Genomic DNA, 23,774 nt, shown 5'->3' with positions numbered 1-23,774 from the left:
ATGGCAACATTTAAAATCTACCTTTAGAAAACAGATGGGCATTTCTCACATAAACTAATATTATCTTTTCCTAGGAGGGAAAAAAGAATCTCTCTAATTAAATCGCAAGTCCTATATCTGTTATTCAGGCAACAGGAATGCAGGAAGAAATTACTTTAAACTGAATACTCAGGTAACTGAAAAAAATCTGTCATGTTTTTAAAAAATCAGGAACCAGATTTTTAAAAACATTCCCAATATGGGCTCTACTGTCTTAATTTAAAAGATATCATAGAATCTAGCACTCATATTCAGACCAATTTAGTACTAATACTGATCACAAATGTTCACAGTCTTTTAAACTCAATTTTCCTTACTGTTTTAAAGAAACTTGTTGCTTAAGTAAATAAATATTTTAAGAGCATGGACTTTAAATAGGGGGTAAACTTTACTTTTTAAACTGAGTCCTCATTAACACCAATCACTGAGTTCATCAGAACACCCCATTTTGATGACTCTGGCCAATCAACTACACATTAAAAACTTTTTTAAACTAGCAAATGATTTTTGGAATAAAAATGATTATGTACAATCAACAACTGAACTCTTTTAAGAAATAAACAGGCATCTCTATCAAAAGAAAATCTTTAAGGATCTACTACTTTTTTAAAAGAACTTCAGGATTTAATTTCCTAACTGGAGATGGTCATGGACGGGTGAAAATGTCAAAGAGGAAACTAGACATGAGACTCACACATCAGGGCTAAAAATAAGCATCGGGAGTCTTGGGCATATCGACAATATTAAAGGGACAAAGTGTAAAATGAAAACAGCAAACTCAGCCCCAAGGAACAGAAACACTTACTACTGTTGCAAATGAATGGCCCCCAAATCATCCTGTAGATGTAAAGTTTTTAAACGATTTGGGCAACATTTAAAAACTTAGTATTTCAAAAAGAAATGAATTTCAGCTTCCCATGAAAAATCCATTCTACTTTCAAGAATTTAGTCTAAGAAAAAAAAATGAGAAATATATACAAATAAGGATGTTCATCCCAACACAAGCAAAAGAGTGAATACGTGGCAGGGGAATAATATAGAAGCCTACAGAGGTGGCCTGTCCATACAACACTGTAGCCATTAAAAAGGCTGAACACTGTACAATAAATGTTCACAATGTATTGTTGTGGGTAGGAAAAATGTAGTTCTAGTTTTGTTTTTAAATATTCTGTAGATAGACATTGGTGAGGTTGGCCGGGCGCAGTGGCTCACGCCTGTAATCCCAGCGCTTTGGGAGGCCGAGGAGGGTAGATTACCTGAGGTCCGGAGTTCGAGACCAGCCTGGCCAACATGGTGAACTCCATCTCTACTAAAAATATAAACATCAGTCAGGCATGGTGGCAGGCGCCTGTAATCCCAGCTACTCGGGAGGCTGAGGTATGAGAATCACTTGAACCTGGAGGCAGAGGTTGCAGTGAACCGAGATCACATCACTGCACTTCAGCCTGGGGGACAGAGCGAGACTCAGTCTCCAAAAAAAAAAAGATGTTTGTGAGGTTACAGAGAAAGGGGAATATTTACACACTGTTGGTGAGAATGTAAATTAGTTTAGCCACTGTGGAGAGCAGTTTGGAGATTTCTCAAAGAACTTAAAACAGAACTACCATTTGACCCAGCAATTTCATTATTGGGTATATACCCAAAGGAAAATAAACTAATCTACCAAAAAGACACATGTATGTTTTATCATAACACTATTCACGATAGCAAAGACATAGAATCAACCTAGATATCCATCAACAGTGGAATGGATAAAGAAAATGTGATGCATATACACCATGGAACACTACAGTCATAAAAAGAACAAAATAATGTCCTTTGCAGCAACATGGAGGCAGCTGGAAGTCATCATCCTAAGCGAATTACCACAGGAACAGAAAACCAAATACCACATGTTCTCATTTATAAGTGAGAGCTAAACATTGAGTGTATATAGACACAAAGTTGAGAACAACAAACACTGGAGACTACTAGAGGGAGGAGCGTAAGAGGTGGGTAAAGACTGAAAAACTATCACCTACTGTGCTTATTATTTGGGTGACATGAATATTCACACACAAAACCCTAGTGACACGCAATTTACTCATGTAACAAACATACACACATACCCCTGAACCAAAAATAAAAGTCAAAAAAGTTCTGTAGATATTGTGTTCACAGATAAAAGACTAGCAGCATATATTCAAGTTATTTAAAATAGTAACTTAAAGGCAATTTAAAAAATTATTTTCATTTTTTCTAAAATACACACCATTGTCGTGGCAAGAAAAAAAGTTACTACAAAACAAGAACTAATGGATGCTTTTAAAATTAAGAAGAAAAACATCCTGAATGCCAGGAAACATTCAAGGATTAACTTTAAACATTACTGAAATGTTGCTTCTACTCTACTATCTTGTGCAATTTCCAGTTACTCTTTCTTCACAATCTGACTGAGAAGGTTTACTGCAAGCCAAGTGAGAAAACCTGGATCCCAGCCCCAAACCTGTCACTAAACTAGTTGTATAACCTTTGGTACCTGACAATTTCTAAGTAAAAGTGACTCTTTATAACAGGAAAATCCAATCACATGCATTATATGTACCACATGAGGCCAGAATAAAATACCATACATTTGCAAATATTTTGAAGAAAGGGGTCCAAAAGACAGTATTACTACAATACTAACACACACATTTTCAATCATGGTATAGAACACATTAACATTTATGATGTTAATATTTATGACCTGAAAACAAAATGAGTAATCAGTTGGCTGAATGGAGAAATAAAGGTTTTCTAGGGCCCTGCTGCACAGTAACAACAGCAATACACTTTACACATAACTTTTTAAATTCTTACAACCTCTTTATGAGACAGGCAGTATTATTATCCCCATTTTAAATCTGAAAAATAACTGAAGCCTAGGCTGTAAATATCACCCCGCCAAGGTCGCAGATGCTAAATACTGGAGCCAAGACAACTCAGGTCTGTGTTATTCCAGAAGAGCACTCCAACCGCTGTATTCTGCTGCCTTCATGAGAGGGTGAGAAGCTAAAGCCCTGCCTTGGTTTTCGGAGCAGCTAGTCTGAGGCGCAATGCACCAGCCTTGCCCAGGGACCGTAGATCCAGGGCTCTCCCCAAGGTAAGGAGTCTGGCTGCTACTTGCCCAGCCCTACCACAGAAATCCTCATCTCACTGCTGCCAAAGGAGCGTTGACTACAAACCCTAGCGACATAAACCTACCACCGCTCTCACAGCCTGGTTCTCTCCCTCCTTCCCGCTTCCATCCTCAATAGCCATGCCAGAGGTGTTACAATCTTTCAAGCTTCAAGTGCTGCCACCTCCTATTTGCTCATATTTTGGAATGCAGATCTTCCTAGATCCAGTATACCTATCCTTTCACAATTTAGATTTCACACATGCCTTAAAATGTAAAGCTTGTCTTTAGCAAGTATACTCATATTTGCAACCATTTAGAAAAACTGTTTTTATTTTACTTTTTAACTTACAACTTTTAACTTTAACTTTGTATTTTAAAAATAATTTCAAACTTAGTGAAAAGTTACAAGAACAGTATAGAGAATGCCTGCCTACTACCTAGATTCACCAATTTTTAACATTTTTCATTAACTTTCATTCTCTCTCTTCTCACCCTCATGGATATGTTTATGTGTATACGTACTACACATCTATATAAACAGATAAATAAATGTATTATTCTGAACCGCTTGTGGGTAAGTTGCATATATCACGCCCTTTACACCTCAATATTTAAAGTCGAAATTTCCTAAGAAGAATATTCTCTAATATAAAGATAACCACAGCACAGTTATCAAATTCAATAAATACAACATTGCCGCAGTACTTTAAAGTGCAGGCCATAATTGCAACTTTGTAACTTATCCCAATAACGTTCTTTAGGGCATTTTTTACCCTCTTCAGTAACAGGATCAATTGAGGATCATATATCACATTTAGTTGTCAGTCTCTTTAGTCTCCTGTAATCTAGAGCAGTTTCTCAGCCTTTCTCTTTTGTGACACTGACATTTTCAAGAATATAAGCCAGTCATTATACAGAATATTCCTCACTTTAGGATTGTTCCAGCCAAAATACTACACAAGTGATTCTCGATCCTTCTTAGGGTAACATAGCTCTAATATTCCATGTTTCTAATATCTATAAAGCACTTCTAAAAATGTAATATGTAATATTAATTGAAGATTATAATTTCTGCCAAGCAAAGATGAGTATGTTTTACAACTCAAGGGACATCACACAGTAAGCGCAATGGATTTACTGACAGGATGCTTTATTGTCTGTGGAGCTTCTGACTACAGAGAGAAACACTGATTTTCTGTGCTTTTTTAAAGTTCATTTCATTAAATGTTTACAAGTAATTTACAAATAAACACTGTTAGGTATCTAGGCAACAATTCATATTCCTTTGGGTTCAACTATGAGAATAAAAGATGAAACAGAAAATACACTAGAATCATTAGAAACAATTCAGAGCAAAGAAGCCTATGACTACTGCTTCTTCTCCCCACGGGCATAAACACAGTTTATGTCAACCACACACTGCTTAGAGACTACGCTAATAGTTATGGGCAATTTAACAAAAAAAAATTTAGAATGAAAGAGTAGAAGAAAATGAAAATAAAGAAAAGATGAAAGAGGGACTGGAGTTAACCAACCCTGGAACCACCCTACTGTACTTCTCATAATATGAGATGGTAAAATCTTTCCTGTTTTGATTAGCCTCTCTGTTACTTGCAGCAGAAAGTATCCTGATACATACAAGCTGATAATTTAAGAGCTGATTATAATCTGTTCCCAAAAGGACAAGAAGATTATAGATCATTCAAAAATGTTTTAGGTAGGTCATTTTCATGTCAAATCATAAATATTCTTTCTCTGCTCTGTCATTTCATCTTATATTTTCTATTCTAGCCATAAAAACTGTACTAATAACATATCTAAAGTGTCAAGAAGACCAAAATCATCTAAGTCAAAATGCCAGATGATACAGAAAGCTAGAAATAGAAAGCAAAGATACCTTACAAATAAATACAGACCATACCAAAAAAAAAAAAAAAAACCAAACACATAAATGGCCTTAAAAATGAAACTTCTCATACAGTTCTGAAGTTGACTGTTTCTGATATCCTGTAAGTAACTCAGTATGGCAGTCTTTATAAGAAAAGATGATGTGTGAGTTAAGTCCTCAAAAACTGCTGAACAGCAGTGCTGGGTGACAGAAGATAGCATTCAAAGAAGAGCAAGCAATTCTTATAAGATACAGAGATCATAATCACATGAAAAAAGACAAATAAATGACTGTAACAAAGACAAGGCAGGAGACAGTAGAAGAGTAACTTGTTGATCTGGCTTCCTAAAATCAAAAGCACCTTATAAGACTGCTTCAAAAGTCTCTCACATCCAGCCAACCAATCAAAATCCAATTATCTGTTTCAGACAGGTTCTGCTAGCATCAGGAGATAGGCTTTTTCTTACTGTAAAAAGAAGCCCCATGGCCACAGCTCTTAATGGTGTACCCATCAACCAAAAGAAAATCAAATATAACACTACTTTACAGGTATTCGGTACCCAAAAGATGTCCCTCATCATCAACTATCAGTAAAAAAGTGGAAGGCACATGATAGGTGATATACATATATATTTATTTTAGTATACACCTAAGACTAAATCTCTCTGCAAAGGGCTTACTGAAAACAGAGTATTCAAAAAACCAGATCCCAAAGGAGCTACACTGTTAATACTATGCTTAATTGCCTCTCATTAATTTTTAGTAGGCAGTAGAAAGTACTGGTAAGATGAGTCTTAACTCTGATGCTAAAAGAACCCAATATTTAAGATGCATTATAATATGTTACCTCATTGACTTAATTTCCGTTTGTCTTCTCAAAACTAAGGAAGAAACAGAAGAAATTTTAAAGGACAGAGTGAATACAGCAAGATCAAGATGCAGTCCTATACAAATGCTAACAATTAACTATTGACAAAAAAAACTAGTCATCAATATTGTAATTTTGTCTAATCTATTCACAGATATTATAAAATGGATACACATTTCCTAGAAAATATTTTCTCATATCTTTTCCAAAATAATTTTAATAAAGTCTTTACTTTGTATACATGTAAAATACCTATTACTTATTTTTAAGTAGTTCAATTTTCTCAGCTATTTGTTCTCTAAGTTCAATCTATAATTTTAAACACTGAGATCTATTTTTTTTAAGAACTAGTCTGACTGGGGCTTGATATATGGGAACCAGGAAAGCTAGTTGTGTTCCCCCTGTGAAATTTTCTTATTTTTAAGTCAACAGTTTTTATTTTTAAGTAGTATAACACACAAGAGTCCATTTTGAATCCAAGTTCCACTAAATAGCTATTAGTGATCTTGACCAACTCACTTACTTGCTCAGCCACAGTTTTTTCATTTTTAAAATGAGGCAAAAACCATACTTCACAGGCCATGTGAATGTTGATGTAAATAAGAGACTGTATCAAATCACCTATAGCACAATGTGTAGTACACACAGGTCTTCCATACAAGTTCAATAATAAACGGTCTCTCAGTCATTCTGTTTGGTTTGTCTGGTTGGTTCGAATTTCACAGAGAAGTGCCATATGGTAGTAGTTGACAGGACAGGGTCTGCAGCACGCCCGCCTGGATTCAAACCTCAGCTCCACCTCTTACTACATGGGTTGCCTTGAGGAAGTTACTCAATTTCTCTAAGCTTCAGATGCCAAATCTTTAAAATACTGAACTAACAATAATGCTCATAAGCTTGTAAAGATTAAGAGATAACACATATAAAGTATTTGGCCTAGTAATCTGCACACGTGCTCAATAATGTTGGCCATTATTATTACCAGTACTTAATACTAAAAACTGTAAAGTAATGCAATAACCACTACTTAATAAAGTGATAATCATTACTTAATATTAAAAACTGTAAAATAATGAGTATAAAAATACTCACAACACATGCACTCAAGTTGCTGTTAAGTCTGCAAAAAAGACAAATACCAGACACTCAGCTTATCGGCCTACTGCAAAGGCCTCAGCCAGAGCTACCTCACTAGCCTAACTGGCTATATCCAACCACATTCTCAACTACTCAACTTAGATACCCTACAAGTATCTCAAAACCCAACATCTTGTTAAACCAAACACACCAAGCCTGTTCCTTTTCTGTACCAGCCACTGTTCACCTTTAGCCTAACCACTGCAACAGCCCCCTAACTGGTCTCAGCAGGCACTTTTATTTCCCTCCAATGCAATTTCCTCATTTTCATTACAGCAACCTTTTAACGTGCCAATATAATCATGTCACTTGTCACTGTTCTTAAAAGCCCAAGCCTTTAACATTGCCTGTAAGGCTCGGCCTTATCCCGCCACTCCTCTACTCACGGAACTCCTCATTCCATGCCACACTTCCTCCTGCCCAGCAAGCTTCTTGACACAAGCTGCTATGTCCTTAGAAAGCTCCTAACTCCTTTCTGTTTCAGGGCTTTCATACATACTACCACCTTGCTCTCTCTCAGTAGCTCTTAGCCCAAGCCGTTCTCCTTACTGACAGTCCTACCATCCTTTGTGTCTCAGTATTACCATTATTTCCTTAAGGAAATGTTCCCTAACATCCAAACTATGGTAGGATTTCTAATGCACTTTCCTAACAGACTGTACTTCTCTCTCATGGCATTTACCTCAACTGTAATTACTTCCTTATACAATTAAATGTTTGATTTCTTTTCCCCCAATCAAACTGTAACCAAGGGGGAAGATCAAGTCTGTTGTATTTACTCCTATAACCTCAGCTGCTACCATAGTTGCTTAACAAATGAAAGCAAAAGTCAAAGTATGAGATTTCACAAGCCCAGGCTGTTGGACATTCTCTAAGAACCAATTTTTTGGAGTTGTAAGTTATTGTTGGGCTTGGCGCGGTGACTCACGCCTGTAATCCTAGCACTTTGGGAGGGTGAAGCGAGGGATCACTTGAGCTCAGAAGTTCAAGACCAGCCTGAGCAACATAGTAGACCTCATCTCCAAAAAAAAGAAGTTATTCTTCACTGAACTGCAGAAGGGAAGGTAATTTAGTATTTATTAAATATCTTCTATGTTTATCAGCAGCTGTGTTAGACCTTAATATATATTATCTCATGTAACAGTAACAATAACCCTGTGAGGTAGATGACATCTGTTACACTTTCTAAATGAAGCAACTGCGAGTAAAAACAATCAGTACTCACTCAAAGTCACACTAGGAGGCAGAGTTGAAATTTTGGCTCTAATATCATGTCTTTTTCCATAACAGTACATTATCACCACTGGAACTATTTAAATAGTGGTCAAAAATGTCACTGATGTGATAAAACCTTCAAGGAGCCATCTAACCCAAATTTCATGAGTTTATGGTACTTTTCAGCAGTAGAATATTAAAACAATTTCTACTAAGTTGTGTATGGCTGCACAGGGGAAACTAGAGCATGTGGAAGGACCACTACATTGCAATACGTTCCCCGTTAAAAGGCAATTTATCTGATGCTACAATGGGCTGTCAAAATACAAATGCCTTGAGCAGTTATCAGCTAACTTAAGAGTTCTGACCTCCTCAAAGGTCTCCATTTCCCAATCCCTCCTGTTCTGCATATGAACGCTGATAACCTTTCCCTGCCTTCCACGAATATACTGTAGTTTCAAGCATTTGCAAAGGAACTTGAGCTTCTTACTTCCCACTACTACTCCTGCTTCAAGGTACCTTTAAAAAAAGAGAAATAAATGACTCCTCTCAATCTCAATTATTAAAGACTTAGAGGAATCACAATTGCTAGATTACCCACAGGGATGGCCCTACGAGGGGTGGGTGGGGGGACTGTTAAAGTGTGTATTGTTTAGATTGAGGTTCTCTCAGTTCCTACTGCCGTTTACTATTGTTGCATAAAACAATAATAACTAGATAGTTCAATAAACGGATCAATAAAACTCACTGATCTAATGCAGTGGTTCTCAATTTAGAAGGATACCAGATTCAATTGAGGAACTAAAACATATACTCTGCATGCGCAAACTTGCCCTAGCCCCACAATAAAACTATCAAATCATAATTGAGACTAATATCCAAGCAAGAGTACTTTTTAAAAGCTCCACAGATTATGATGATGTACGTCTTTAGTTCACAGCCTCTGTTTTATTATATTACAATATTATACTCTTTATTCAAACACTGATTGGCTATGTGCAAGAGTGAAGTAGCAAAATCATACAAATGAATCAAGTCCTGATTGCATTATATCTACGCACTGCAATTTATACACACATTTATGGCCTTCATTTCCATAGAGAAATCTCTCTCTCCCGTTTCCTTGAATTACATGGCTTTCTTGGTCTTTTCCTTTTTTTTCACTTCCTAAAGAAGAATATGAGAAGAATTTTATATTCTTCATATTTCTGAAGGAAAAATAGTTTCAATACACCAAAGTAGGGAGAACATACATTCTGGTTTACCTGAGACAGGTGTAATTATTAAGTAAGACCCCTCACTGTCAAAAGTATCCAGGTTTGATAGCAGTTTATTAGAAGTACACCACTGTTTTCCTTTATTTATTTTTTAAAGACAGGGTTTCCACTCAGTTACCCAGACTGGAACGCAGTAGCACAATCATAGTTCAGCCTCCTAGGCTCAAGGAACCCTCTCATCTCAGCTCCTCTCCTACGCCCCTGACTCTGCTAATTTTTTTTAAAAGTTTTTTGAAGAAATGGGGTCCCACTGTGTTGTTCAGGGTGGTGTCTTCAATTCTATATGATTTTTAAATTGAGTTTAAATATGGTATGTGAATGGTATTCATATACCGTAAAACTCACCTTTTAAAAGTGAATAATTCAGTGTTTTGTTTGTTTTTCTGAGACGGAGTCTCACTCTATCATCCAGGCTGGAGTGAGCAGTGTGATCTCGGCTCACTGCAAGCTCCGCCTCCCGGGTTCATGCCATTCTCCTGCCTCAGCCTCCTGAGTAGCTGGGACTATAGGCGCCCACCACCACGTCCAGCTAATTTTTTTTGTATTTTTTAGTAGAAATAGGGTTTCACCCTGTTAGCCAGGGTAGTCTCGATCTCCTGACCTCGTGATCCACCCGTCTCGGCCTCCCAAAGTGCTGGGATTACAGGCGTGAGCCACCGCGCCCGGCCCAGTGTTTTTTTAAAAATTGTATTCACAAAGCAGTGCAACTATTAACACTATCTAATTATAGAACATTTTTATCATCCCAAAAAGAAATTTGATACTCATTAGCGGGCATTCCCCATTCCTTCGTCTCCCTAGTCCCCAGCAAATACTAATCTACTTTCTGTCTCTATGGAATTCGCCTATTCTGGAAATATACAATTATACAATCTGTAGCTTTCTGCGTCTGGCTTCTCTCACTTAACATGATGTTTCCAAGGTTCATCTAGGTTACAACATTAATCAGTACTTCATTCTTTTTTGGCTGAATAATATTGTACTGTATGGACATACCACATTTCATTTACCCATTCATCAGGTGATGGACATCTGAGTTGATTCCACTTTGACTATTATGAATAATGCTGCTATGAATAATGGTGCACAAGTTTTTGTGCAGACATACACTTTCAATTCTACCAGATATATTGCTAGGAGCAGAATTGCTGGGTCATATGGTAACAACATTTAACTTTTGGAGGAACTGCCAGACTACTCGCTAAGGAGTCTGAAGCATTTCACATTCCCACCAGCAAAGTATGAGGATACTAATTTCTCCACATTCTCTCCAACACTTATTTTCTGTCTTTTTTATTATGCCATCTTGGTGGGTGTGAAGTGGTATCTTGCTGTGGTTTTATGTTGTGGTTTTAATTCTGCATTTCCCTAACAACTATAACATTAAGCATCTTTTCATGTGCCTATTGGTCATTTATTTATCTTCTTCGGAGAAAATCCTTTTTGAAGTTGGGTTACTGTCTTTTCATTGTTGAGATGTAAGAGTTCATATATTCTGGATACTAATGCTTACAAATATATGATCTGTAAATACCTTCTCCCACTCAAGTTTTGTTTTGTTTTGTTTTTGAGACAGAGTCTCGTTCTGTCACCCAGGCTGGAGTCCAGTGGCACATTCTCAGCTCAGTGCAACCTCCACCTCCCAAGTTCAAGTGATGCTCCTGTCTCAGCCTCCTGAGTAGCTGGGATTACAAGTCCCTGCCACCACGCCTGGCTAATTTCTGTATTTTTAGTAGGGATGGGGTTTCATCATGTTGTCCAAGTTGGTCTCGAACTCCTGACCTCAAGTGATCCACCCACCTCGGCCTCCCAAAGTGCTGGGATTATAAGCATGAGCCAACACACCCGGCCTCATTTTCTTGATAGTGTCCCTAGAAGCAAAATGTTTTTAATTTTGCTGAAGTCCAATTTACCTACTTCCTCTTTGGTTATTTCTACTTCTGATGTTATTTCTAAGAAACCATTGCCAAATTCAGGATCATGAAGACTTAGCCTATATAGTTTTAGCTCTTACATTAAGTACTTGATCCACTTTGAGCCAATTTTTGTATATAGTGTTAGGGGTCTGAACACCATTTGTTAAAAAGGCTATTTCCCTCCATTGAACTGTCTTGGCACCATTGTAAAAAAAAAAAAAAAAAAAAAATTTTAAAAAATCAATTGGCCATAAATGCATGGGTTTATTTCTAGACTCTTAATTCTGTCCCACTGATCTGTTTATCCTTATGCCAGTAACATACTGTCTAGGTTACAGTAGCTTTGTAGTAAATTCTCAAATTCAAAAGTGGGAGGCCTCCAACTTTATCCTTTTTAAAGATTGTTTTGGCTATTCTAGGTATCTTCAATTTCCGTATGAATTTTAGGATCAGTTTGTCAATTTCTGGGGGGGGAGGGAGACCAGCTGGACTTTGATAGGAATTGTGTTAAATATGTTGATTAATTTGGGATGACTGTAATCTTAACAAGATTAAATCTGCCAATCAATAACGATGGTACGTCTTTGCATTTATTTAGGTCTTCTTTAATTTCTGTCAATGATACTTTGTAGTTTTCACTGTACAGGTACTCTGTGTCTTTTGTGAAATTTATTCCTAAGAACTGTATTATTTTGACAATACTATAAATATAATTTTCATAATTTCATTTTTGGATTGTTCACTGCCAGTGCTCTACACGATTCTTGATTTCAAACACTTCCGGTAATATAAAAGATGGTTAATTTAAAATTTTTACTGTATTTAAATATGATACCCTGGGTCCTCTAAATAGTATCTACTAGAACGAAAAAAAATGGATCTAAGTAAGAAACCCAAGTGGCTGTCTACTTTGCTAAAAGATCGTGAAAAACCAGAATCAAGAAATGCCAATTAGTTTTAATCCCAATTTTAATATGAGACAAGGCCAACTACATTCCACACACAAAAATGATGCCATATATTTTCTTATAAAATATATAAATAAAAACCCACTCATACTGAACGAAAAAAAATGGATCTAAGTAAGAAACCCAAGTGGCTGTCTACTTTGCTAAAAGATAGTGAAAAACCAGAATCAAGAAATGCCAATTAGTTTTAATCCCAATTTTAATATGAGACAAGGCAACTACATTCCACACACAAAAATGATGCCATATATTTTCTTATAAAATATATAAATAAAAACCCACTCATACTGTATACTCTCTTTGTCAAGCTTGAGGAGAATTATCCTATAATTTGTAACACAATGGCAGATTCTTTACCCTTATGGAATTATCTTCTAATTACTTTTAATATAAGATAATTTTTCTTTGTTCCCACTAAACTAAGACTTTTTAATTAATGTTTACAATTAAATCTAGGCAAAATCCAAATTCTAAATTAGCCTGAGACTATCATAAGCTGTTATTTTATGGAAAATGACTAAGGTATTCCATTTGAGCCTGAATTGTACATGCTATATTATCATACGTTTTTAAAATACAACATTATGTCGTATGAACACAATCACAGCTATAAAGAAATGATTCCATAACAAAAACATAAACTGTATTTTGAATATAAAGCTCATAGACTTATGGTCATTACTTGAAAGTGCAGTTTGGCTTTATGTAACTTTCATAAAGGCAGAACACACCCTACAAATACTCACACTAATTTTATGAAGTTCTGAATTAAATTAGGTTATTATACATTTTTAGGTAAAATTCAAAAATACTAACATCTGATTCAAGAAATAAGATCAATAAACGTACAAAAATACACACAGCATTGAGAAAAATAATCCCTTACTAACTAGAAGAGGTCAAGAAATCACTATGACCCAAAGCCATTATGAACAATGTCGTGCCATGCACATGGGCCTGGGGCCAAGAGTGAGCAGGTGGGGTCTGAAAGCCAACTTGTCTTCCACTGTCTAACACCTTAACCCTAGCAGAAGCCACTATTTACTTAAAATCAGAGGGGCGTTTTCCAACTTCGCAAAGACTAGCTGTGGTCTAGCTATGACACCTCTAAACTATCTACTTGTTAGAAAAGTTAAGAGAACTGAAATACTGAATATTGGTACCTTTGCCTAAAATCAAAACAACAAAATAGCACCTTTTTTTTTTTTTTTTTTTTTTTTTGAGATGGAGTTTCACTGGCTGGAGTCCAATGGCACGATCTCAACTCACTGCAACCTCCACATCTCGGGTTCGAGTGATTCCCCTGCCTCAGCCTCCCAAGTAGCTGGGATTACAGACGACTGCCATCACGCCCAGCTAACTTTTTGTATTTTTAGTAGAGATGGGGTTTCACCATGTTGGCCAGGCTGGGTCTCGAACTCCTGACCTCAGGTGATCCACCCACCTCGGCCTCCCAAAATGCTGACATTACAGGCGTAAGCCACCACGCTCGCCCAAAATATCACTTTTTATCATGTGTTTACTTTTTATGTTTTAGGTAAAACAGTCAATACACCAAAACAAAAACAGGATGGGAGGAGGGGAGAATTCATCTAAAAATCTAAAACATTGTTTAAAAGATGGCATCTTTCTATTTTAATTTGGATTTCTCTGATTAATAACAAGTTATATATTTTTGTATGCTTCCACACAGTGTTTTTAGATTAGAGACATTCAAAGCTGAATGTTGAAAAATAAAAGAAGCTTAAGGGTAAACTGTTTACAGCCTATTCCTATTAGTGAAATATGCAACATGTTTCATACAATGAATAGCAAATATAGTGCAAGTACCTTACATTCACAGTGAAATTAACTAAATTTGATTAAAGCTGTAAGTAATTTTTTTTTGTAATGTCAATAATCACTCCCTTCACTTAACTGCTGAAGAAGTTCAAAGTTTTTTTAAGTTGGGCTTCCTTAAACAGGACATACGATTATTTTAAAACTACATAAACCATTAGTTGATCATGGTAAATCATCCAAACTACTAACTTCAAAATTTTTATCTGGATGACCAGTCTATAAAATATCAAATATATCAATGAATTATAATTTGATTTTCAGTGATTCATGTCTTGTACTACCTCAATTCATTTCTACAAAGCACAGGAAGACTATGGCTCAAAACTCCTACAGGAAATTATAAGAATTGACGATATAATCACAGGGCACCTTGAACTCCTTAGAGATAAGCATAGTATTATGAAAATCATTAGAAAGGAGACTTTGTAAACTGCCCTGTTAAGAGGAGAGCCCCTCCATCCATGCTCTTTCATTCTCAGATTAATTACACCTACATAAAGAACAACATCCTGTCTTCACATGAGACACAAAAGAGAAATAAAGGATACAGCAAGGCAAGGCACAGAAATGAAAATGAGATTCTAATCCTCTACCACCAACAACTCACTCTCAAAATTAATGCTCCCTCATTTGTAAAATGCAGACACTTATGCCTATCTCAAATACTTCTCAGGATGTCATAACTACTGGGGGAAAAATGTTTTACAAATAATTAAATCATACAAAAAGACGAATTATCACTACTAGAAATAATCTCGGTTCTCTACATCATGATTCAAATATCAAATATATTAAAACCTTTTAACTTCATATCATCTGAATCAAATCTGTGTATAAATGCTGCTCTAAGTCTAACCTTATCGATATTTATTCAGTCAAATATGATTTTGAGTATATATCAGAGATGTAAAAATACATAAAACAAAAATTCACAATTCAAGGACCGATTACAAACTCAAGCTACAATTCAGATCTTAGAGAATATGAGCACTCCTAAAATCACCCACTATTCAACAATCATTAAATCCCTCCTCCACCACAGCTAGGAGTCAACTATTTTCCTGATTATTGTGGTAGCAACTCTCTTTTTTTGTTGTTGTTGTTATTCATTTTCCATTTCACGGCATCAGCACAGATCCCTAAACATCATAGCTTATTTTACCTGTTTTATTTTTGCATGTTTTGTTTTCACGTTATATCAGTGGAATCACACATAATGTGTGATTTCTGGCTTCATTTGAGAAACATCTTGTGATATTTATCCATAGCTATAGTTCTTCCATTTTTACAGCTGTAAAGTACTCCACTGTATGAATGTATCATGAGTTTATTTATGTAGCCAACTATGATGAACATCATGTTGAGTGTGAGGCTATTACAAACAGCTACCAACGTTCTTTAATACATCTCTCCACACACGTACATGTATTACTCAAGTGTATACCCATGAAAAGAAATTAATGGGTCACAGGGTATGTAAATGTCAAGATGTTTCTTAAAGTGGCTGAGTTCCCATAACCTAACATCCTCTCAAAAACTTATACTATAAATCTCTTTTTAAAATTTCAGCCATTCTAGTGGGCATATGGTGGAGCCTAGTTTTAATTCGCATTTCCCAGATTATTAATAAGGTTAAGCACTTTTTTTTCCACGTTTCTTAAATATCTGAATTTCTTTTGTGAAGTATTTTTCATGCCTCTTGCCCATTTTTCTACTGGATTGTCTCTGTCACATTGATTTGTAGAAGCGCTTTGAATATTCTGATACATGTCTTTTGTCTGTTAAAGGTACTGCAAATATCTTTTCCACTCTGACTTGCCTCTTTTTTCTAAATGGTGACTTTGGAAGAACAAAATTTCTTAATTTTAAAGTAGTCAAAATTATCAATTTTTTAATATTTGCCGTTTTGATTTAAGAAATATTTTCCTAGCCAAAGAGCATGAACCTGTTCATCTATATTAGCTTCCAAAAGTTTCAGTTTTGTCTTTCATGTTGAAATATACAAATCATTCTTAAACTGACGTTTGCATATGGTATGGAACATAAGTCATTTATTTCCATATAGGTTATCACTTGTTCCAGGATGATTTATTGAATAATTCTTTCCCTACTACTCTAAAGTGTGTGTTTTGTCATAAAGCAAGTGTCCGTGTACATGTGAACTCTTTTCCAGGCATTTAATTTCTTTTGTTTATCCTTGTGGCTTTATTTCACGAAATCAATGACTGTAGATTTATATAAGTTTTTAATAGAGAAAGTTCTTCCACTTTGATCTTCTTTCAAGACTACTTTAGCTATTCTTGGGCAACAAAATTTCCTTTAAAATCCAACACAGGGCATGATCTCGGCTCACTGCAACCTCTGCCTCCCGGTCTCAAGTGATCCTCCTGCCTAAGCCTGCTGAGTGGCTGCGACTACAGGCATGCGCCACCATGCCTGGCTAATTTTGTATTTTTTGTAGAGACAGGGTTTTGCTGTGTTGCCCAAGCTAGTCTTGAACTCCCAGGCTCAGGCAATCCACCCACCTTTGGACGCCCAAGGTGCTGGCATTACAGACACGAGCCACTGCACCCAGCACCCCCCCCCTTTTTTTTTTTTAAATCTAAAATCTTAAAAGTACTGTAAAGCTCCTTAGGCCCTGAGCCAAGAATCCTACAAAAAAGCATACCAATTTACTTGTTCATGCTTTATGTACAAGGTTTACCTTTCAGGCATAAAGAAGAATGTAATGTCTGTAAATGTGTTGAACAAATCTAAGCTTTCAACATAAGTTGGTAGCTTGGATATCCACCTTGCACAATATAGTTCAACTTTGGAAGTTGGGATAGGCAGAATAGTTACGCAGGAAAGACAACCACATCCTAAATTGCCAGAACCTGTGAATATGTTACATTACATGGAAAAGGAGAATTAAGGTTGCAGATGGAATTAAAGTTGGTAACCATTTGTCCTTAAAATAGGTAAATTAATTTGGATTATCTGGGTTGGCTCAAAGTGAACACATCTTTAAAAGTGGAAGAGAGGCAGGACGCAGCAGCTCACACCTGTAATTCCAGCACTTTGGGAGACTGAAGCAGCCAGATCTCTTGAGGCCAGGAGTTCGAGACCAGCCTGGCCAGCATGGCAAAACCCCGTCTCTACTAAAAATACAAAAAAAAATAGCTGGGTGTGGTGATGCGTGACTGTAGTCCCAGCTGCTTGGGAGGATGAGGCAAGAGAACAGCTTGAACCTGGGAGGTGGAGGTTGCAGTGAGCAGAGATCACACCACTGTACTCCAGGATGAGCGACAGAGCAAGACTCTGTCTCCAACAAAAACAGACAAACTAACAAAACTTTTGGAATACTGATTGGGATTACTTTGAATTGAGAATAATCCTCAGAAGGGCATGGAGTATAGCCCTCAAAAGGATATAACCTTAATGGGCAGTAAATTAACCCCACGAAAAAGGCTTCTCTGGACCAACTCTGACAAGCTTAAACAAAAAGATTCAGCTGACACTAACTTATATATGTACAAAAACAAAGTCCAACACTATATAGAAGATACCAAAAAAAAAAAAAAAAAACCCTTCGCCCAACAATGTCAAACCACAATATCCAGCATCCTACCATTATAGGGAATGAGAAGAGGCAAAAAAATGTGGTCCATGTAATAAAAGTCAATCAATATGAAGAGATCCAAAAATGATAAAGTTAACAGAACTGACAAGGACATTAAAAAAGATTATAAATAAACTTGGTATGTTACAGAAGGTAAAGAAAAATAAGAACATGAAGAGAATAATGGAAGAAATAGAACTTCCAGAGATGAAAAATGATTTTCAGAAATTAAAAACACCCTGGATGGGATTATTCAATGCAGAAGAAAAGATCAGTGAACTTGAAGGCATGGTACTATTAATCAACCAATAAAGCACAGACAGAAAGAAAAGAATGAAAAACAAAAGCAGTATCAGTGCCAAGACAGACAATATTTCAAATATATAACTAAAATTACAGGGGAAACAAAAACAAAAACCTAAAGTGGGATATTTGAAGAAATAGTGGCCAAACATTTCCAAATTTGGTTTTAAACAATAAACTAAAAAATCTAGGCAGCATTATTGCAAAGAAAACCATACAAGGCCCATCATAATCAAATGACTAAAACCCAGTAATAAAATCTTAAGAGTAGCCAAAGAAAATAGAAAACTTACATACTGGGAACAAAAGGTAAGAACAGCAGACTTTTTGTCAGAAACTATGCAAACTATCTCACAAACTATTCCACAAAATTTAACAGTGACAAAGACCTAATTCATCAAGAAAACATAAAAACCCTTATTACGCATGCACCTAGTAACAGAGCCTCCAAATACATGAACTAGTAAAAGGAAAAATAAATCCACAATTAAAGTTGAATATTGAACATTCCTCTCTCAGAAATTATTGAAACAAACAGAAAATCAAAAGGGACAAAGAAGTCTTAAAGAACACTATCAACCAATCTGACCTAGTTAACATTTTTAGAAAACTCCACTCAACACATTCTTCTTAAGTACACACAAAACATTTACTAACACTGGCTGGGCATGGTGGCTCACACCTGTAATCCCAGCACTTTGGGAGGCCAAGGCAGACAGATCACTTGAGGTCAGCAGTCCGAGACCAGCCTGGCCAACATGGCAAAACCCCGTCTCTACCAAACACACACACACACACACAAAATCAGCCAGGTGTGATGGCTGCGTGCCTACAGTCCCAGCTAATCAGGAGGCTGAGGTCAGAGGATTGCTCGTACCCAGAAGGTGGAGGTTGTAGTGAGGCAAGATTACGCCACTGCACTCCAGCCTCGGTAACAGAGTGAGACTGTCTTTGAAAAAAAAAAAAAAAAAATTTACTAACACAGACCACCACAACTGTGCCTTATAATAAATCTCAACAAGTTGACAAGAACTTACATCACACAAAGTATGTTCTTGGACAACAGTAGAATTAAATTAGAAACCTGTAAGAGAAAGAAATCTGGAAAATTAACCAAATATTTGAAAATGACGTGGGTCAAGGAAAAAAAATCACAATCGAAATTTTAAAATACTCTGAACTCCATGTAAATGAACACACATTACTAACTTTGTAGGATGCAAACAAAGGAAAATTAAAAGATTAAATACTCTTTCAGAAAAAGAAGGAAGTTTCCAAATATCAGCAACAAAAGAGGGGATATCACTACAGATTCTTCAAATGTAAAAGAATAGGGATTCTAAAATACAACTTTGTGCCAATAAATTAGACAACTTACATAAAATAGACAAATTCCTTGAAAAACAAACAACTAAAGCTTATTTAACAAGAATTAACATAAATCCAAATAGCCCTGTATCAGTTAAGGAAACCAAATTCATAGTTTTGTTACAGTAGGTAGCTAGTCAGACATGAGCACGGCACGAAAAGCTCCCCACCTCTACACACACACACACACACACACACACACACACACACACACGCACACACAGAGACATGAGCAGGACAAGAAAAGCTCCCCACCCCTACAGACACACACACACACACACACACACACACACACGAGCAGGGCAGGAAAAGCTCCCCACCCCTACACACACACACACACACACACACACACACCGGAAAAGCTCCCCACCCCTACACACATACACCAGGAATGTCAGGCAACCACCAGGTGACGGTCAGGCGGTTGTTAAACTGTCTCTCTACACACACACACACACACACACACACGCACGCACACACAGAGACATGAGCAGGACAAGAAAAGCTCCCCACCCCTACAGACACACACACACACACACACACACACACACACACACACACACACACACACACACACACGAGCAGGGCAGGAAAAGCTCCCCACCCCTACAGACACACACACACACACACACACACACACACACACACCGGAAAAGCTCCCCACCCCTACACACATACACCAGGAATGTCAGGCAACCACCAGGTGACGGTCAGGCGGTTGTTAAACTGTCTCTCTAAAATGATAATTGGTCGCGGCCCAAGCCAGTGAAAGGCAGTCTCCCAACAGATAGAAAACACCTGAAGCTGGTGATCAGCAGCTTCCCTCTATAACATCTCAGGAGTTGGACGTATGGGCTCCAGCATGCGCATTAAGAGGCAAAATGGTGGCGTTTAAGTGGTATATGACTTCCTAGGGACATTGGACTGGTAAGGGAAGAATACCTCAAGGAAGCATACATAAAACTTCAGTAAACACACTGCACAGGCTCCCCTCCCAAGTGCTAGGCCACTGTGAATGCAGACAGCCCACCCCAAGGGAAGAATCAGGGCAGAAGGGACACAAGACCCCAGAAGTATGCCAACATATAAAACCCTGAGTCAAAGGTCAAAGCACGCACTGATCTCCACTTGGCCCTCTTCCAAGTGTTCTTTACTTCCTTTCATTTCTGCTCTAAAGCTTTTTAACAAACGTTCACTCCTGCTCTAAAACTTGCCTCGGTCTCTCCTTCTGCCTTATACCCCTCAGTCGAATTCTTTCTTCTGAGAAGGCAAGAACTGAGGTTGCCGCAGACCCACGCAGATTCACCGCCGGTAACAGTTTAAAACCTTCCCACAAAGAACCTCCAGGTCCAGAGGTCTTCATTGGTGAATTCTACCAAACACCTAAAGAAGAAATAACATCAATTCTATGCAAATTCTTCAAGAACAAGAAATTTTAACTCATTCTGAGACCAGCATTACCCTGACACACACACACACACACACACACACACAAAACAGACAAAAACTATAATCCAATGCCTTCTATGAATGTAGACTTTTTAAAAGAGTCAATGCAATTTTAGCAAGTGAATCCAGCAATATACAAAAAGTATAACACATCATGACCAAGTGATAATTATCCAAAGAATACATGAATGGTTGGTTCAATATTTAAAATCAATCAATGTAACTGACCATATGCATAGACAAACAGGAGGGGAGGTAGGTGACCATATCAATAGATGCAGAAAAAACATTTGGCCAAAATTCAACACCTACTCATAAAAAGGAAAAAAAAAAAAAAAACTCTTACCAAGACCTGGTGAAAAACTCAAAAGTTTTCCACCTAAGATCAGAAGCAAGGCAAGGATGTTAGTTCTCACCACTTCTATTCAACATTGCACTGGGACTACTAACCAGTGTAATAAAGCAAGCAAAAGTAATAAAAGGTGCATAAATTTAAATGGAGGAAATAAGATAGTCTTTATTCACAGAGAAGATAATGATCTACACAGACGATTTGAAGAAATCTACAAAAAAGCCACTAGCACTAATAATTAATTTAGCAATATTACAAATTATAAAGTTTTATATAAAAATCAATTCTATCTCTGTAAACTAGCATCAATCAATTGGAAACTGATATTCTTTTAAATTCCCATTTATAATAACAAAATTAAAATAATTAGAGATGAATTTAACAAACTATGTGTCAGACCATTGCACTGAAAACTACAAGACACTGCTGAGAAAAAGTAAAGATGACTTAAATGAATAGAGGTACCAAGCTCACGCATTAATAAGATTCAATATCCTTAAGAGGTCAATTCTCCCAAATTGATCTCTAGGGTAAAAACATTCATAATCAAGATCCTGTTAGGTTTTTTTTGTAGAAATTAAAAAGCTGATTCTAAACTACATAGAAAAATAAAAAGGATCCAGAATAGAAGAAACAACTTTGAAACAGAAGAACAAACTTAGAGGATTTACATTACCAGATTTTAAGATTTACTATAAAGCTTCAGTAATCAAGACAGTGAAGCACTGTCATAAGGATATATAGATCAACAGAACAGAGTCCTGAAACAGACCCACACATAATGGCCAATTAATTTTCAACAATGGTGCCATGATAATTCAACAGGGGAAAATATAATGTTTTCAAAAAAACTGCTGAAACAATATGATATCTATATTCAAAGAAATAAACTTCAACCCTTACCTCACACCATATACAAAAATTAATTCAAAATGGATCACTAACCTCAACGTAGTAGTCCAAAGGAGTTCCAAGACATGAAGGAAAGCCAGGAGAAATTCTGTCTAATCCCTATGACAAACCTCCAATTTCTACTGCAGCAGAATTGTAAAGAAAATCTCTAATCTGAGCTTCGCCAGTTAACATACGAATCTATTCAAAAAGAAAGGGCATTTCCAATCTAAATACTCAAGAGTAACTTCTAAGCAAGTAGTTATTAACTCAGGCACAACCCACAGAACCATAGAAGGCCTGTCATGAAGGATAAGACACTGTCTACATCCTTAGAGACTAGTAGAGGAAGCAGCGTAGAGAATTCCCTAAAATTTAAACATGACTCAAAATATAACATCTGAAGTTACACCCACAGCCATCACTGAAGTTCAGAGAAAGTACAGAGTTCTCAGCTAAGGGCATGAGTGCTTTAGCTCATATCACTCAGTTTCCAACAGTTAATGAACAAAACAAACAGGTGAGAAATGTAAGTAAAATCCTTGCTTAGTATCTGTGGAGTGGGAAATTGGTTCCAGGATCCCCCATGGATACCAAAATCCTAGGACACTCAAGTCTCTTATATAAAAATGGTGCAGTATTTGCATACAACCTACACAAATCCTCCTATATTTTGAATCATCTCTAGAATATTTATAATACCTAATGCAATGTAAAATTTTTTATTGGTGTATTATTTTTTATTGTTTTGAAGTATAGGGTATTTTTTAATCCACAGTTGGTTGATCCACAGATGAGGAACCTATGGGTAGAGAGGGCCAACTGTAATGATGAGAAAAGAAAAAGATTTACAGAAGACTAACCAAGGTTTACATTTTAAAATGAGAATTAAACTCCACTATTCCCATCCCACCTACACATACACAAGTTTTAAACTGAAGGTACTTTGCATCAGTTGGATAAACAGGCCTTTTTCTCCTAGTCTCCTAAAGATTATCAATCATTAAATGGGCTGTTCTTCAGTCAAGTTATAACAAGAAAAATATATAGCCATATGAAACTGATGTCAGAATATCATACTTTAACAAAGAACTCATTTTTTTAAGTTTGTAAAATGTCATTTCTTTCTACTATTTAATTATTCAAGAAAAAAACTTAGACCTATGTTAAGTAGCAAAAGCATTCCTGAAATGGGCAAAATAAAAATTTTTAAGATACCTTTTCCAAGATTTTTACTGACATAATCATCAGCCTGGATCAATGATATGTAATATTTAAAATGCTAATGTTAACTTATTATAACACGGTGAAGAATATCCCCTAACATTTTTCAAAATTACTTATTTTAAAACATTCTAGCATTAATATAATTCACTTCTTTTCCATTTTAAGTAGAAGGTGGAATTCAGGTTAAGGTTTCACTCATGAAAACTTTTGAGGACTACACATCTTACTGAGATACTGTGAATGTTAACCTAGGCCAACGTAATTTTTTTAATCAAAATAATCTCCTCCTGA

The 23,774-nt window shown here is 36.5% G+C and overlaps 1 protein-coding gene across 50 annotated transcripts in view; it reads right to left on the bottom strand.

Annotated features, from left to right (window-relative positions):
• MEF2A (myocyte enhancer factor 2A) overlaps window positions 1–23,774 on the bottom strand; it is a 151,701-nt gene that overhangs the window by 94,652 nt on the left and 33,275 nt on the right. For 11 of the 50 annotated variants that reach the window (XM_054531016.2, XM_054531010.2, XM_063715953.1 and 8 more), the window contains exon 3: window positions 20,779–20,947. The gene's annotated coding sequence lies outside the window, so the exon portion shown is untranslated. 50 annotated transcript variants of the gene reach the window in all.

Source organism: Pongo abelii, chromosome 16, assembly GCF_028885655.2.
Source record: "Pongo abelii isolate AG06213 chromosome 16, NHGRI_mPonAbe1-v2.0_pri, whole genome shotgun sequence".
In the NCBI taxonomy this organism is placed as follows: domain Eukaryota; kingdom Metazoa; phylum Chordata; class Mammalia; order Primates; family Hominidae; genus Pongo; species Pongo abelii.
The sequence above is the reverse complement of the archived record's forward strand: the minus strand, read 5'-3'. Positions and strand labels throughout refer to the sequence as shown.